The following is a 14,763-nucleotide window of genomic DNA, read 5'->3' as shown; positions in this document are numbered from 1 at the left end:
TGAAATGCTTAGTAGACCAAATAATACCTCGGTCACATTTTGATTTACAGGAGCTTCAGGAATTATCATTTGACGGTCCGTGGTATTCTCTGACTGCGTAGCGTCTTCAAGAGTAGCTTAAATCATTTAAGAAAAGAAAGCTCGTGGATGCAAATGGACTAAAAGCCAACACTGTGAAAATGATTGTCCGATCAACGTAAGAAGGACAGAAAAAGAAGTATTTATTATTGATTATGGTGTAAAGGAAAGTACAAATAGATAATAATCGCATTTTATCAGCAGTCAGAAAAACATAACGGAATAGTCCGACCCCTTGAAGAATGAAACATTGGATGTCCATGAACAGCTGGTCAGCAGTTTTGGTTTCCTGGTTGTGTGAGTGACATCAATTTTGAAAAGAGAGAATTCAAAATATCACGTGTCAGTGTCAATAAAAAGAATCGGTCTGAAAGACTGAAATTTAAAGATAGTTCTGCACAGGACTATAGCTGACCAACGATGGGACAACTCAAAAGATGACACTTAATGCTCAGGCGAGGAATGTGAAAACATGTATTGTACCCTTACTGGGTCATTAGCCTACAAACCTTTCCTTTTGTCCACAAGACCCTACTTCTAAAGCATGAGGTCTTAAGCCAAACATCCCTCGTCCGTTATTCTGGGGGTGTGGCACAACCACTTTCTCTTTCTTCAGCCGCTTTCTCTTCACGAGTGCGTAGCTTGTCTGGAATGCTAAGCTGGTGTAAAACTTTCCTTTATTCATGTGTCTTCTAAATACATTCTGACGTATTATTGTATTGACGTCTTTCCTCTCCAATTGGTTCCTGACGAACTGAATATCATCATTCAGCTGATTTGGCTCAGTAACGCATCTCTTCAATATCCTGGACAACCGCTGGTAACTTGTAAAGTTGTTCATCCCTTTGGTCCATCTCAGAAATTTCTGGCGTTCTTTGATTAAGCCCTCACTCACGAAGAGCAACTTTAAATACACTCTTCCGTACTACTGATAAAACTCTCATCTTCTTCTTCTTCTTCATCCGGTACTTCACCTTATCGGTCTTCCACTTCTTCTTTGTCCTTTGTCTCAGTTTGCCTTTCCGAATTATCATTATTTCCTGATCCGCCTCATTAGATGTAGTAGAGGATTTCAAATTCCCATTAGAGTCTTCATTTATCTCGCATATGCTGTTTGTTTCAGCTTCTTCTATTCCGTTTACCTCGACATTGACATGATTACGCATCTTCCTAGACTGTACAAAAGCGGCATTCTGTAATTTGAGGTTTTCCACCTCATCGTTGAGCTTACTAATCCATTCATCATCATTGTCCATCATTATACATGTATGATGAGCCTTCTGACTCCCTTTGTCAGTCTTCTCAGGTAATTCCTGCAATTGACCATGGATTTCCCATTGCTTTCTTCTTACATCCAAATCAACATCTTTCTTTACGCGGTCTAGCCGTCTGTCCATTAATGCATGTACCTCTTTGAATTTAACTTCATTTTCCTCCACGGCCTTTACCAATCGTTCCTCTATATCCTCAGACTTCACTTAAGTTGCTCTACATGCCCTCGTAATGTTTCAACATCCTTTATAATCGTTCCTGTTTTGGTTCCTAAGTCCTCAATTTTGACCTCCTGGATAGTCCTTGGTTCTTCTCTATCCTCACCCGTTCCATGTCTTGAACTGTGGTCTTCTTAATTGAGTCTCTGGACGTTCCCTGTAGAGAATAATCGCAGGCACTCAGGCGCGATTCTTGTAGTCTCCAGATCACGGGGTTCGACGATCACTCACAAACACACAGGCAGAATAGGAAATCAGTTAATAAATGTTTATGTACTTTTCAAAGGAATCTACTTGTGACGCGATCCACTCTTAATTTTAAATAGATTAATGCAAATAGTGGCAAGTTTGTAGAAATCACTGTTCATTTCCTCATTAATCACATAGTCTATCACCACGAGTGTCCATGGAGTACGCAAACGCTAATTTTGTCAGGAACAGTTATTTAATTTTACTGAACGTCACTTACTCGTAAAATGCTTTGGATCGGTTATCAATAATAGTTGAATATAATTTGCTGTCTCACTACCTCTAAATAACCTGACGCGTTTGCCCTTTCGCTGACGATTACACCATGAGCAGCAATTGACTGTCGTTGATATTTGTAGTATTGAATAACGAAATAAGGCTTCTGTTTATAGATACTGTACTTTTTCTTGTACCACTCGGCTTATTTCGCAATATTGATCGCACTGATGTGTTTTTCTACAATAACACAACTCTTCATAAACTGATATCCAAGTTCACTTCTAACGTGTTAGTACCGCAGCTACACAAATGAGAATGAGATACTGTCTCTAGGTCCTGGCTCTACTTATAACCTCCGGACAAATGATCAGGGGGGAGGTGAATTATGCCCCTGCTGAAAATGAAGGTCCGGTAATAGGAGTCTTCCAGCGAAGTGATAACAATCAAATTATAGCTTGTGACCTCCACTTTTTACTGAACACATATTAAACTAAAGCGATCAGTAGGTCATTCGCAACCTCAAAAGCGTTATTTTAGAAAATCACGCGTCATGGTTCATCACGCAAGATCTCCCACTTTTTTCCACACGTTGTCAGATTTCAGCAGTCCTCTTTAATCTGCGTACTGCTATATGACAAGCGTCATTACCGATCCACTATTCAAGTATTGCATTTATATGCACCAACAATTAGCATTAAATACATCGGTTCGAATTATACCTGACTCATAAATTTTCAAAAATTATTTCAGAAGAAGGTGTTCTTATTCTTCCTCTTTTTAGTAAATTATAGTGAAGTGGCACCAGTGAATGCGGTGTTGAATTAGTAGAGGACATATATTTCTCAGAGGTTAACACACCTTAACTCAGCCCTCTCTCCGACAACCTACATCTCCACGCGCAGCGGCATCTTCCCATCTCGCTTCCTCGGAAATAGAGCGCGATTTCAAGGTTCAGCAATACTGCGCTATCCTCGTTACAGCGCATAAAACTGCTCCCTTCGGGCTGGGGTATCGCAAATCACATCCCGGTTCGGCATGTAGACTGCTAATTACTACATTGTATGTCACAGAATGTCGCAGAAAACGGCATATATATTTGACTAGACCTCCTAACATGCCTATGGCATGGTGATGAACGGTTACAGTATGTACCTGTAAATGTGGTAAGGAATGGTAAAGATCCACTTTATTATAACATAGAAGTAAAGATACTAAGAAGGAGGTGCAGGTTGGAAAGAAACAGAATTAGAAATGGATGTGGAGGTAAGGAGAAATTGAAGGAACTTACTAGGAAACTGAATTTAAGTCAGCTAAGGATAACATGATGGTATGCATAAATGGTAGCATTACAAATGTTAGTGGAAACTGGAAGGGTACGTATAGGTACATTAATTCAGACACAGGTCCCAAAAAACTTTCCAGAAACCATTAATGAACAGGGAGAGTGTGTATGCGAGAATCTTCGAAAGGCAAAAGTATTCTGTCAGCAGTATGTAAAGATCAATGATTACAACGATAATGCCCAAATAGAGGAAGTGACTAATACTAACGAAGTACTGAAGTTTACCTATGATAACAAAGACATTTACAATAAGATACAAAATTTAAAAACTAGAAACACAGCTGGAATTGATAAGATATCTGAGGGTATACTAAATTCAATGTGTTGGTATATAGTACCATATAAGTACTTATTTGACTATTGTTTGTATGAAGGTGCTATACCAAATGAATGGAGAGGTGCTATAGTAGCCTCTCTGTATAAAGGAAATGGTGATAGACATAAAGCTTAAAATTACTGTCCAGTCAGATTGCGTTGTATGTAAGCTTTGGGAAAGCATTCTTTCTGGTTATATAAGACATGTTTGCGAAATTAATAACTGGTTCGATAGAAGCCAGTTCGGGTTTAGGAAAGGTTATTCCACTGAAGCTCAGCTTGTAGGATTCCAGGAAGATATAGCATATATCATGGATTCAGGATTTCAAATGGATCGTACGCGATTGGCCTATCAACGAAATTTGATAGGGTAGATCATGGGAGACTACTGGCAAAAATGATTCGACTATAACGTTTGTTCGTGTCCGGCGGAGTCAACATTGACAATAAGCCATTTGACTGAATTTCAAGCGCAATGCTTAACTCATATTAGGACGATGATGACGATAAAATCACCCTTAAACTTTCCGAAGTTAACACTCGTCAAAATTAAACATACATGGTAGTATTATGTGACTACGCTCAGCGATAAGATATTACTGGTTATAGGCAGCAATTAGCCGAGGAGTTCGTTGAAGCTGTACATAAAATAGGTACAGCTAGAGCAACGAATCACGGTCAATTATAGCAAAGAGAGTCGCCTTAATCGAGCTCCAACCACACGTCTTGCCGAATTCATCAGAATGAACATTCAGTAGTTACACTAAGCGGAATATTCGAAAGAAAAAGAAAGGAATGTTAGTTTTGTGTTGCTTATTGTTGTTACCGTGTTTGCGTGGAACAGAGAGGTGAAACAAGGTGCTGGCTTGAATGGGTATATCTACGGCAGCCAAAGATTTTAAAACTTTAAAATAAAGGTTATATTTCTCTTTAGATATTAAATGTTAACAGAACAAGATTTCTGGTACAGGGCTAGTTAGGTAAAAAGTCGAAAAGTAAAAAAAAAAGGGAAACCTAGTAGGGTTAGTTACAAAATTTGAGCTCCATGCTCTCAATTTACAAAAGTCCGTACGTCACTACGTTTGCGCTTAGTTTGATGCTCAAGGAGGCGAAACTCCTAATTTAAATCACACAATTTTCACAAGCACCTTTTGCTCCAAAGTATACAGGTTGCGGCCTTCCAAAGGCACCTTTCAATATTTACACAAATTACAACAATGAGCCTTTATGCTCTCTAATTTTACCAGGGAGACTACGCTCCCAAACCCTTACAGCCTACTCAAGGCAACCTTTAACTTTTACTTTTGTGATTAGAGCGTCTTTGCTCAATAAAATTTACACTTTCTGGTCTCTCTAGGCACAACCTACATATAACAAGACCATATCAGTTGTCTCTCAAATTTACATAGAAGAAAATGATACAGAGGTATCGACTACCCATTCTACCGGGCCTTCGTGAAAAAGTACAGGTTAAAGTTAATGGCCCAAAAATCAAACTGCTGCGGAGGCAGACATTTGCACTCCTGGAATTTGCACACAAGATAAACCCCTATTTGGGCTCCTGGCCCGAAGTTACAGGGGCTAATCCCATTCTACTGTAGTGACTAGATGGACAAGTTGACTTACATTTTACAATAGAGAAAGCAGTTACAAAATCGTAGACATCTCCAGATAAAATTGAAGGGGAATTCGAGAGGGTAACGCACTCTTTATCCCCATATTTTAGTGCAGTGCAATAGACTAGTTGAACTTTTACATGAGAAGAAAGAAAAATTTACATTATCGGTATTTTTTTTTGCTAGGGGCTTTACGTCGCACCGACACAGATAGGTCTTATGGCGACGATGGGATAGGAAAGGCCTAGGAGTTGGAAGGAAGCGGCCGTGGCCTTAATTAAGGTACAGCACCAGCATTTGCCTGGTGTGAAAATGGGAAAATGCTGGGGCTGTAATCGGTATTTTACAGTTACGTTAGTAAATATTGGAAACCTTCCCCTCGAATTAGCCAGCAGAGATACCCACAGAGTTAGAAATATGGTGACCCATTACCTTAGCTGATGTTCTGCTTGCCGATGGATGAGGCCCCACCTCCTCTCTTATCACACACACTCAGTAACACGACGATCAGTAAGACAAGTTAGCTCGAAAAATTGCCCGCTTTTATACCCGAGAGGAAGGTTCGAGAGAGATCTGGACTAGTTCCCGACACACCCCCAGTTTCTTATTAGCTACTTGACCTCTTAACATGAAAGCCCGAGTATACTCGGGGTTTTATATATTTATATAAAATAAAATCCCGGGGTATACTCGGGAATGTCGCTAATTGATCGGTACCTAATTTAAAAACCCGAATATACTCGTTTCTTTTTGTTTCTCAATATTTCCGCCAAATGTTTATGAAATTATTACTTCAGGGTCGTATTTTTGCAAACAGGTGTCTCTGACTCAACCGTAGTGGATGTCGGTGCCTCAGGCAGTTCGTTTTCGCGGCTTTCCCGCCCGATGTAGCATTGTGTGTTGATCCTTGTTTTAGGGCATTTCACACAGCCACAAACATATGAACAGTATTGAGTGTCATGTTGTATTATTTGCCATCTGTTTAGTGCTGAGTTATTTATTTTAGAACCCGTAAAAAATATAACGAGTATACTCGGGATTTTAAAACAAGAACTTTTCGGTGGCTTATATTTCATTGTTAAGTTTGAAAAATATATTTTCATTGTTACCACTGTCATTAGTTTTCAATAAATAGCCCATTTTAACAATAAAAATTAGGTAAAAGAAGATCACAATTTTGTAAATAATTGGTATGTTAAGAGGTTAAATATGCACAAGAAAACCCTGATTGTTTGAAAACTAAATAGCCAAAATTTCCAATTGGTTACGGTACTTTTAAAGTTGGAGGAAAAAATCGAAGTGTTGAGAACTGTGATACACCAAAAAACCAAAGAAATCCAGTCTGTTTAGGAAACCTTAAAATAACACATTACTCTATCACTTTAGTGGTGACATCTGTTGACCAACGTCCCAACTTCTTGCCCTAGTTGTTTCAAGTTTTATGTGGTAGCGCTCTTCAAGGCACTTCATTTAAATGCACGGTGTTGAAGTGTACCTCCCGCTACAATTGTAAAGGCTAAAGACAACATGGTTATCAACTACTATTCTTTGCAATTCGCAGCCCGGAGCAATGTAATATGACAGAATAATAAATCCATAGATACTACTGTAACTTTTTTGATCTTGACGCACTGAAGTTTAGGCGCTTGCGTGTGAGGCCAGGTCTATATTTGACTTGCTTGGAGCCAGTTATTTACTCTAATACTTCTTTGTACACAACATTCGTAATTCTGCTACCGTGAGCATAAACGAAGAGTGATTTACTGTTGCTAACACGGGGATATGGGACGTACAGTTTGCCGTGAGAGAAGCAGCAAGTCCTGCAACATTCATGGTCTGATCTTGTGACTTGTTGATAGTCATCGTAAAACACGGACTGGTGGGGAACTGCAGACGCTTGCACTGGAATGGGTAGTTCGTAGGAATCAGCGGAATTCTTGGTATGAAGACGGATTATCCTCTTTTCTCAGCCAGTGAGTATAACTGCCTCGATCACACGCCCGCCGATGCCGTTAGTTTTAGACAAGTGACATTGCAGAGTTTCGGAGGGAACAGGTTCCTGGGAAGCATAATTTGTGCTCCTATTTTCTGAGTTAGAGTATGTGCCGTATGTTAGCATTGACTCCATAGTGTGCGATGATGTTTACACATAGTAATTTCACTGTCGAAGGCAGGCTTATGTACTAGTTAAGTTTAAATATTTTGAATTTACTCTATGCACATTCCAAGTACAAGTATTTGATGACTTGCATATTTTAATAATCAGTACAGTTTCGTAAAAATCATTACTGTGGTAAGAACGCCCAGTTGTAAATTAAAAGTATTTTAAGCGTTCAGGAGGAAGTCTATTGCTTCCATTGGTGACAAAAGCAATTAAGATGATGTATTACATTTCCATTTGAACGCTGTTCATTTAGAGCATTGCATTGGAACTATAGAATGGAAATTAAAATCCTTATCTGTGTAGTTGACAGGCCTGGCAAATTTGACATTCTCCCCCTAAGAGAAAATCAACACTATTTATGGCTAGCGGAGTTTCTATCTGCACTGTATTTTACAGAATAAGGAGGCGGTATACACAATTCTGACAATGTGATAACTTTTATTAATTTATATGTTCATTCATTCTATTTTAATTTGTGCAAATACTTATTCATGATATTATCCATGATCCATTTTACGATCTCATGTAAGCGGTTTACGAGAGGTTTTTTTACACCTTTACGTCACTAAGGAGCTGAAATAGTAATTAAATTGGTGAAGTTAGAATACTTTTATTACACAATATTCACAACTAAGAAAAACGATTTAAGACCACATGGTTCTAAATGCAAGAACACGTATCAGCGTCAGCCACATGAGCTCGCAGCATGCTAGTATCTCCAGCAGTGAAACATTTGGTAACGAAGCTGTGAATTTTAATGGCTCTGACATGCATGATCGATATTCAGTTCAGAACGATACGGGATAATATCTTAGTACATTGTCGTGAATGGAAGCACCCGCACTACTGCCAGTGCTATATTATCGCGGTCTGTACATCAAGTCGTTATTTCAGACAGGGCATGTCGCCGCGGTAAGTAGCCATGGATGTATCTTTCAAAGAGTACATTTTTCCTTTTGGCAGTAACTGTTGACGAAGTGAAGACGAAGGTGGACCTCAGTAAGTATTTTATTCCCACTAAATTTGTACAGTTATTTCCGCGATAGTTTCAGTGTGTAGTGTATATGTATAAACATTTATAGTTGCACGAAGAGGGATTAAATGTAATATGTGCCAGAGTACATTATCTTTATAATGTTAGACTTTGCTGGGTTCATGATACTGTACGTCTCGGATTCTACCGGCTGGGTACCAAGGATTCCCGTATGTCACACTAGTGGGAGCAGTAAACATGAAGTGGCGTATTGCTTTTAGTGCCGGGAGTGTTGGAAGACATGTTCGGCTCGCCAGGTGCAGTTCTGTCTATTTGACACCCGTCGGCGACCTGCGCGTCTTGATGAGGATGAAATGATGAAGAAGACGACACACACATCCAGCCCCCGTGCCAGCAATATTAACCAATGATGGTTAACATTCCCGAGTCTGCAGGGGAATCGAACCCGGAGCCCCTGTTGCCAAAGGCCAGCACGCTGACCATATCTCCATGGAGCCGAACAGTGTGAGGATTCTATACGGTAAATAACAATAACGCTGTATCATCCAGAATTCTTATGCTGTCGTTACGTGCTGTCTTAATTATTCTCTACTCTTTCTGTCTATTTTCTAATTCTCCGTCCTTATAAACATTTGTAATACATTATGACTAAAGCTATTACTTTTTCGTAATTATCAACATTATTAACTTTGAAATTTTTTGAGGATTTCTTAACGAAACATTTTATTTTGATTAAGAAAACAGTGGTAATGTTTTTGAGAATTAAAATAATAACGTCAACATAAAGTAACGTTTACGTTTATATATTAAATGGAAAATTGCAGTCAAATTTACAGAAGATTAAACTCTTAAAGTTTCATTCCAGTAATACGTGTGTTAAGAGAAAATTAAGATGGAAGTGCTGATCATAATATTCTAGGGAATATGTTTACAAAATGACAACATGGGAAGAAATAGAAATGGGAACTCCTTCTAAGTAATTCGGCATAAATATACAACCAGGTCAAAAGTATCCGACCGGACGAGTTGACAAGCTGTGAGCTTGCATCCGGGACATAGTGGGTTCGAACTTCGCTGTCGAAAGTCCTGAAGATGGTTTTCCGTGGTTTCCCATTTTCATATCAGGCAAGTGCTAGGCTGAACCTTAATTAAGGCCACGGCCGCGTTCTTATTCCTAGGTCTTTCCTATACCGTCGTAGCCATAAGACCTATCTGTGTGGGTGCGACGTAAAGCAAATAGTAAAAAGAAGTATTGGGATCTACATAGAAACTCAAGACAGAGTTTGTTGGTAACGTACTCTCTAATAGTCGACATTTAGGTTATGTTGGTCTATATTCCGCCTTTAACACAGTCCTGACTGATGGGGAGACTTCCCACGAGGAGTAGGAACGTTTCTTCTCAAAGATCCGTAGTCAGTGAACGTGCTGATGTTGTACGGTGATGTCTGGGACGAATCTGCCTTTCTATGTCATCCCATAGGTGTTCAATTGGGTTTAGGTCGGGACTCTGGGGGGTCCATTCCTGTGGTAGAATACTAAAGCCATTGGCTTACAGAGCCCGTTTTATGACTCGGAGCGTTATCATGTTAATATAAATATCAGCGACTGATTTTACACGTTGGGCAGTAAGAAAATGTCCAAAATGTGTTGTTATTCTTCTGCGTTTAAAATGCCATGCATTTCTACAGGAGAGCAGAGTCCATGACTTGATAACGCCACCTCCTGCAGACTTCAATGTTGGTACTAGACATTCTCCATACCCAGTTCCCCCTATCGGATTGCCACAATTTATAACGTGATTCATCACTGCAAGTTACATATTTTCACTGTCTCAGTATCCAGTGGCGTTGCTTTTTGCACCATGCCTGGCGGCGCTTTTAATAAGAGGGGAATATTTGGTTTATGGTTAACTTATCGATCACGAAACTCTATTAATTTCATTTCCTGACGCACAGTTATGGGACTGGCTGTATATCGCCTAGCACTTTGAATAGTTCCTGGTGTTTCTTTCTACAGAAAACCGACGATTTTCTCACACCACGCTATTTAATGTCCCATGGTCAGTATATATGGCAGACCAGACCGTGGTTGTGCTGCGATTGTACCTTCAAGTGTTCACTTAACAATTACGTCACTGTCTGTAATTTGGGTACATTAGTGAGGTTAGAAATGTCCCTTACAGATTACTTGCTTACGTTACAACTAATGTTTACCCCATGAAGAAATTCGCTAAGCTTACTGATCTACCCATGTTGCTTTTCCTTAGTTGCACTAAGCAGTATAAACTTCCCTGCCTCCTTTTATAGCGGTATGATTCGTCATTAATTGTTGTTTGTGGATGTTTGGATACTTTTGATCAGATAGTGATCATCCTTTGTGCAGCATTTTCTTGTAGTCACTTTCGATGTTCGGAACAGCTGCATTCGCTTCATCCCTTTCTCTTTTTTTACTAGTTGTTTTACGTCGCACCGACACAGATAGGTCTTACATCCCATTTATAAGCTAAATTTCTTTGAGATACGTAGCCTAATGACTTCTACTACCAACTGTACTCCTTTTTATGGTATTTATCTATTGACATGAACTTACCAATAATGTGCAAAATTCTACCTGCAAAACCTGTTATATCTATTTAAAGAGGAAGAGTGTTGTGAAAAGAAGGAAAACCATTTCCAAGTCTTACATGCAGATAAATAGACGATTGCTGAATTAAAACGTTCGCAAACTCTCTTTGAAATAAAGTTCTAGTGTATACCCATCTATCTCAAAGGAAAAAATATCAAATAATATTGTTATTTGTTAGGATATAAAACATTTCGCAACCGAACTAGGTGCCTAACACAGTTTGCCTATTTTCCAAAACTGAGGCTGAGCACAATGTTTTATTCAGAGACGTTGCTATGAAACGGCAACATAAATATTCAATATAATAGATAAGATGATAAATAAGAAAAACATATCATTACATTTTATCACGTTTTTATATTTTAACTGTATTGTCGTTTCCTTTTGGACAATCATCAATAAATACGAAAACAAGAACAACATTATTTTTTGTTGCGTGAATTAAGTTGTAATGACTTTTGTAGGCCACTGAAACGTAGTAGGATGATCCTAGGGATACCCTAAAGGACTTGAAGCTTTCTACTATTCATTCCACCGCATATTGAACAAGTTCGGGAACGTTATTTGTGACCTCATTGATAGAGAAAGTACTAAGGACAAACATGGCAAAAAGAAGGCACATTTCCCGATAGAAATAACATGTTCTCTCAATGTGTTCATGAGTTCGTTCAGCATCTCACAAATTTATTAATTATAACCACGCCATATGTCACCCAGCACTGATATAAGTTCTCTACCAATTTACAGAGTGAAAGAGAACTTCGAAATTAGCACGCAGGAAGCTTAAGTGCCTGCAAGCGGGTGCTGAGGCCAGAGATGTATTATTATTATTATTATTATTATTATTATTATTATTATTATTATTATTATTATTATTATTATTATTATTACATTTCAAAGCCTATCGTGTTATTGATCGTGATTTTTTTCTGTTGAAATGAAAAAATGGAGATCGTCTATGCCAAGTCAATTTATTGAGGAATGGCTATACTTGTTTTTTCAAAATTAAAAATGTATGTTCATTATGGATTTGCAAAGCAACGGTTTTCTGATCTTACAATTTTGCATATGGATACAGATAGTTTCATTTATCATACTCGGAAGGGAGACGTCTACGATGTGATGCGAAACCATTCTCAATACTTTGACATTTCTTCCTTTTCACCCAGTAATCTATTCAACATTCGGTCACAGAACAAGAAAGTCAGGTAATTTTTCGAATAATGGTTTCTTCTTCCGTGGAAGGTGTTTAAGAACTCAGATTTAAGGAGAAGCTCCTTTTCCTACAGAGTTCAATTAAACGCTCTCCATTTTCGTTCGTCCTCAGATGTTATGGATAATCACCAAATATGTTTCGATACTTCCATTCTTTGCCAATTTGAGCGCTGAAACCACCCAGCAGAATTGTAGTGTGAGCCTTTGGAATTTTGGATACGACATCATCGAATTTGTCTGAGAAAATGTCAAAAGTTTCTGGATTGTACTTATTGTCAGCATTGATTGGAGCATAAGCATTTACCAAGGCGGATGTTTTATTAGCACATTTAAATGAAAGAGCGGAGAACCGATGTGTGATATGGATAAAGCTGATGATTGATCCAAGGACCATAAAACTTGCGATGAAACCAGTGCCGAGATGTGGAGATCCTTTGAATATTTTTAAATTTGTTGCCTTTGAATGCTCTAAAACCTTTGATTTCAAACTGTACGTCACCTGAGTAACACGTTTCTTCAATCGCAGCTATTGATATTCGATGTTTCGTGAGTACATCCGTTAGATGTTTGAGTTTACTTACTACGAGAAGTGAATTGGTGTTGAATGTGCAAAGAAATATGGGTGCTTGGAACTGAATTTGTGTGTGTCAAATATTTCAGGAGACTCCAACTTCTCTTTTGAGCATGTGGGTGCAGACTCCCCAGAATCCGTTGGTCTGAATGCGGTCCGCTGAATATTGGAGAATTGGTAACCACTTGGAGTAGATTTTTTAATTGATTTGTCCATCATACTTGAAGGTGTGCAGTTAAGAAACGTGTTTATGTTTAGCGAAAAAAAAAAGTTCTTCCCGATGGAACAACCGAGATTGTTAGCTCCTGGGGGCATTGATATTCTTGGCAATTGTTTTACGGTGAAATATTCTTCCTTATGCCAACCCACCTCCTTTAATCGATCTTGGTACCGGCAACAGCACCAGTAGGCTACTCAATCAACTGAGCGGTACTAAAGTGATGCGACGGGTAACGGGATGGATGATTAACCACAGTTTAACACTTGCTGATCATAAAACGACAATTATTTTTTCGACGAGAAAATTAATTGAGAGAATGTTGTCGTTCAAGTTGGAAAGATAGCCATTGAAACAACTAAGATTGTGAAATATTACGCTTGATACCAAACTCACTTTATGGCATTATATCCGGAGGGTAATAGACAAGGCAGCGAAATATATGAAAGAATTTAGCCGACTGATGGGCAATATGAAAGGCTCAAGATCCAGCAAACGACGATTTCTGATGTCAACAGTCCAGTCAGTACAGTACTTCTGTATGGCTCCGAGGTATGGGAATCATCACTGAAGATAGGAAAGTATAGGAGAATAATAGTTGCGGTACAACGAATAGCAGCGTTGCGAATAGCATCTGCATATCGTACGGTATCCAAACCTGCAATCCTTACCTTAGCGGGAGTAGCGCCTATTGACTTACTTGTTTTTGAACGACATGAAATCTGGCGTACTCAAGGAGAACTCGGACAGAAACGCGCAAAGAAGTTAGCCCGTAGCCGTCGAATGGAGCGCTGGAAACAGAGACGAGAAAGTGATCCTCGAGGAAGATGGACAAAGCGATAAATACCATGTTTAAATGATTGGATTGAACGGACTCATAGTGAGGTAAATTACTAAATTACTCAGTTTCTAACAGGGCATGGATACTTCCGTAAATTTTAGCAAAAATTGAACCTAGGCAGCAGTCAAAAATGCATTTACTATCGTGATATAGATGACGTCCTACATACTTTCTTTGTATGTGATCATTGGTTGACAGAACGTAGTACTGTGGAAGCTGAGATCGAAGTACTGACGCCATATAATATTGTGCTTGTGATGATTAGGAATCAGGAATCTTGGGATAGGGTGACAGAATATGTGGAAAGTATCCTGCCCCAGAAGAAGAGGGATCTGCATTCTTTTGAACATCTGTGAAAGATGAATGAAGGAAGAAGAAGTATGAACGACTAAGAGCACGACACTGTCCTGCAGTAATGCGAGAGCGATTCCGAGGTAAGTGAGTAAGAATCCTACACACTTTTGGAGTGCGGACCCTTCATGAGTGCCTCATGTAAAATTTTCCACAATCCCTCGCCAAATATATATATATTATGGTCATGCTAGGACCTCGCCTTTTTAATGTTAAAAACCTATTAAATTTTAAGATGAAAATTCTGGAATGTTTCTCTCTAAAGTCCGCAGTTGATATCTGTAGACCAGTGCAGGTTTGGAATCTTTACTGAAATGACGATGGACGTCTATAGGATCTTCGACGGGTGTACATTACCTGCATGTCCTTATATTTATAGTGTTAATAAGAGTGCAATGGAAGGCTGCGTCTATATTTTACGTCGAAATAACGTTCTCATTAGAGACATTATTTATTTTTGAAGGTACAGGCATATA

Source organism: Anabrus simplex, chromosome 1 (assembly GCF_040414725.1).
Source record: "Anabrus simplex isolate iqAnaSimp1 chromosome 1, ASM4041472v1, whole genome shotgun sequence".
NCBI lineage: Eukaryota > Metazoa > Arthropoda > Insecta > Orthoptera > Tettigoniidae > Anabrus > Anabrus simplex.
This window is presented reverse-complemented; position numbering follows the sequence as displayed.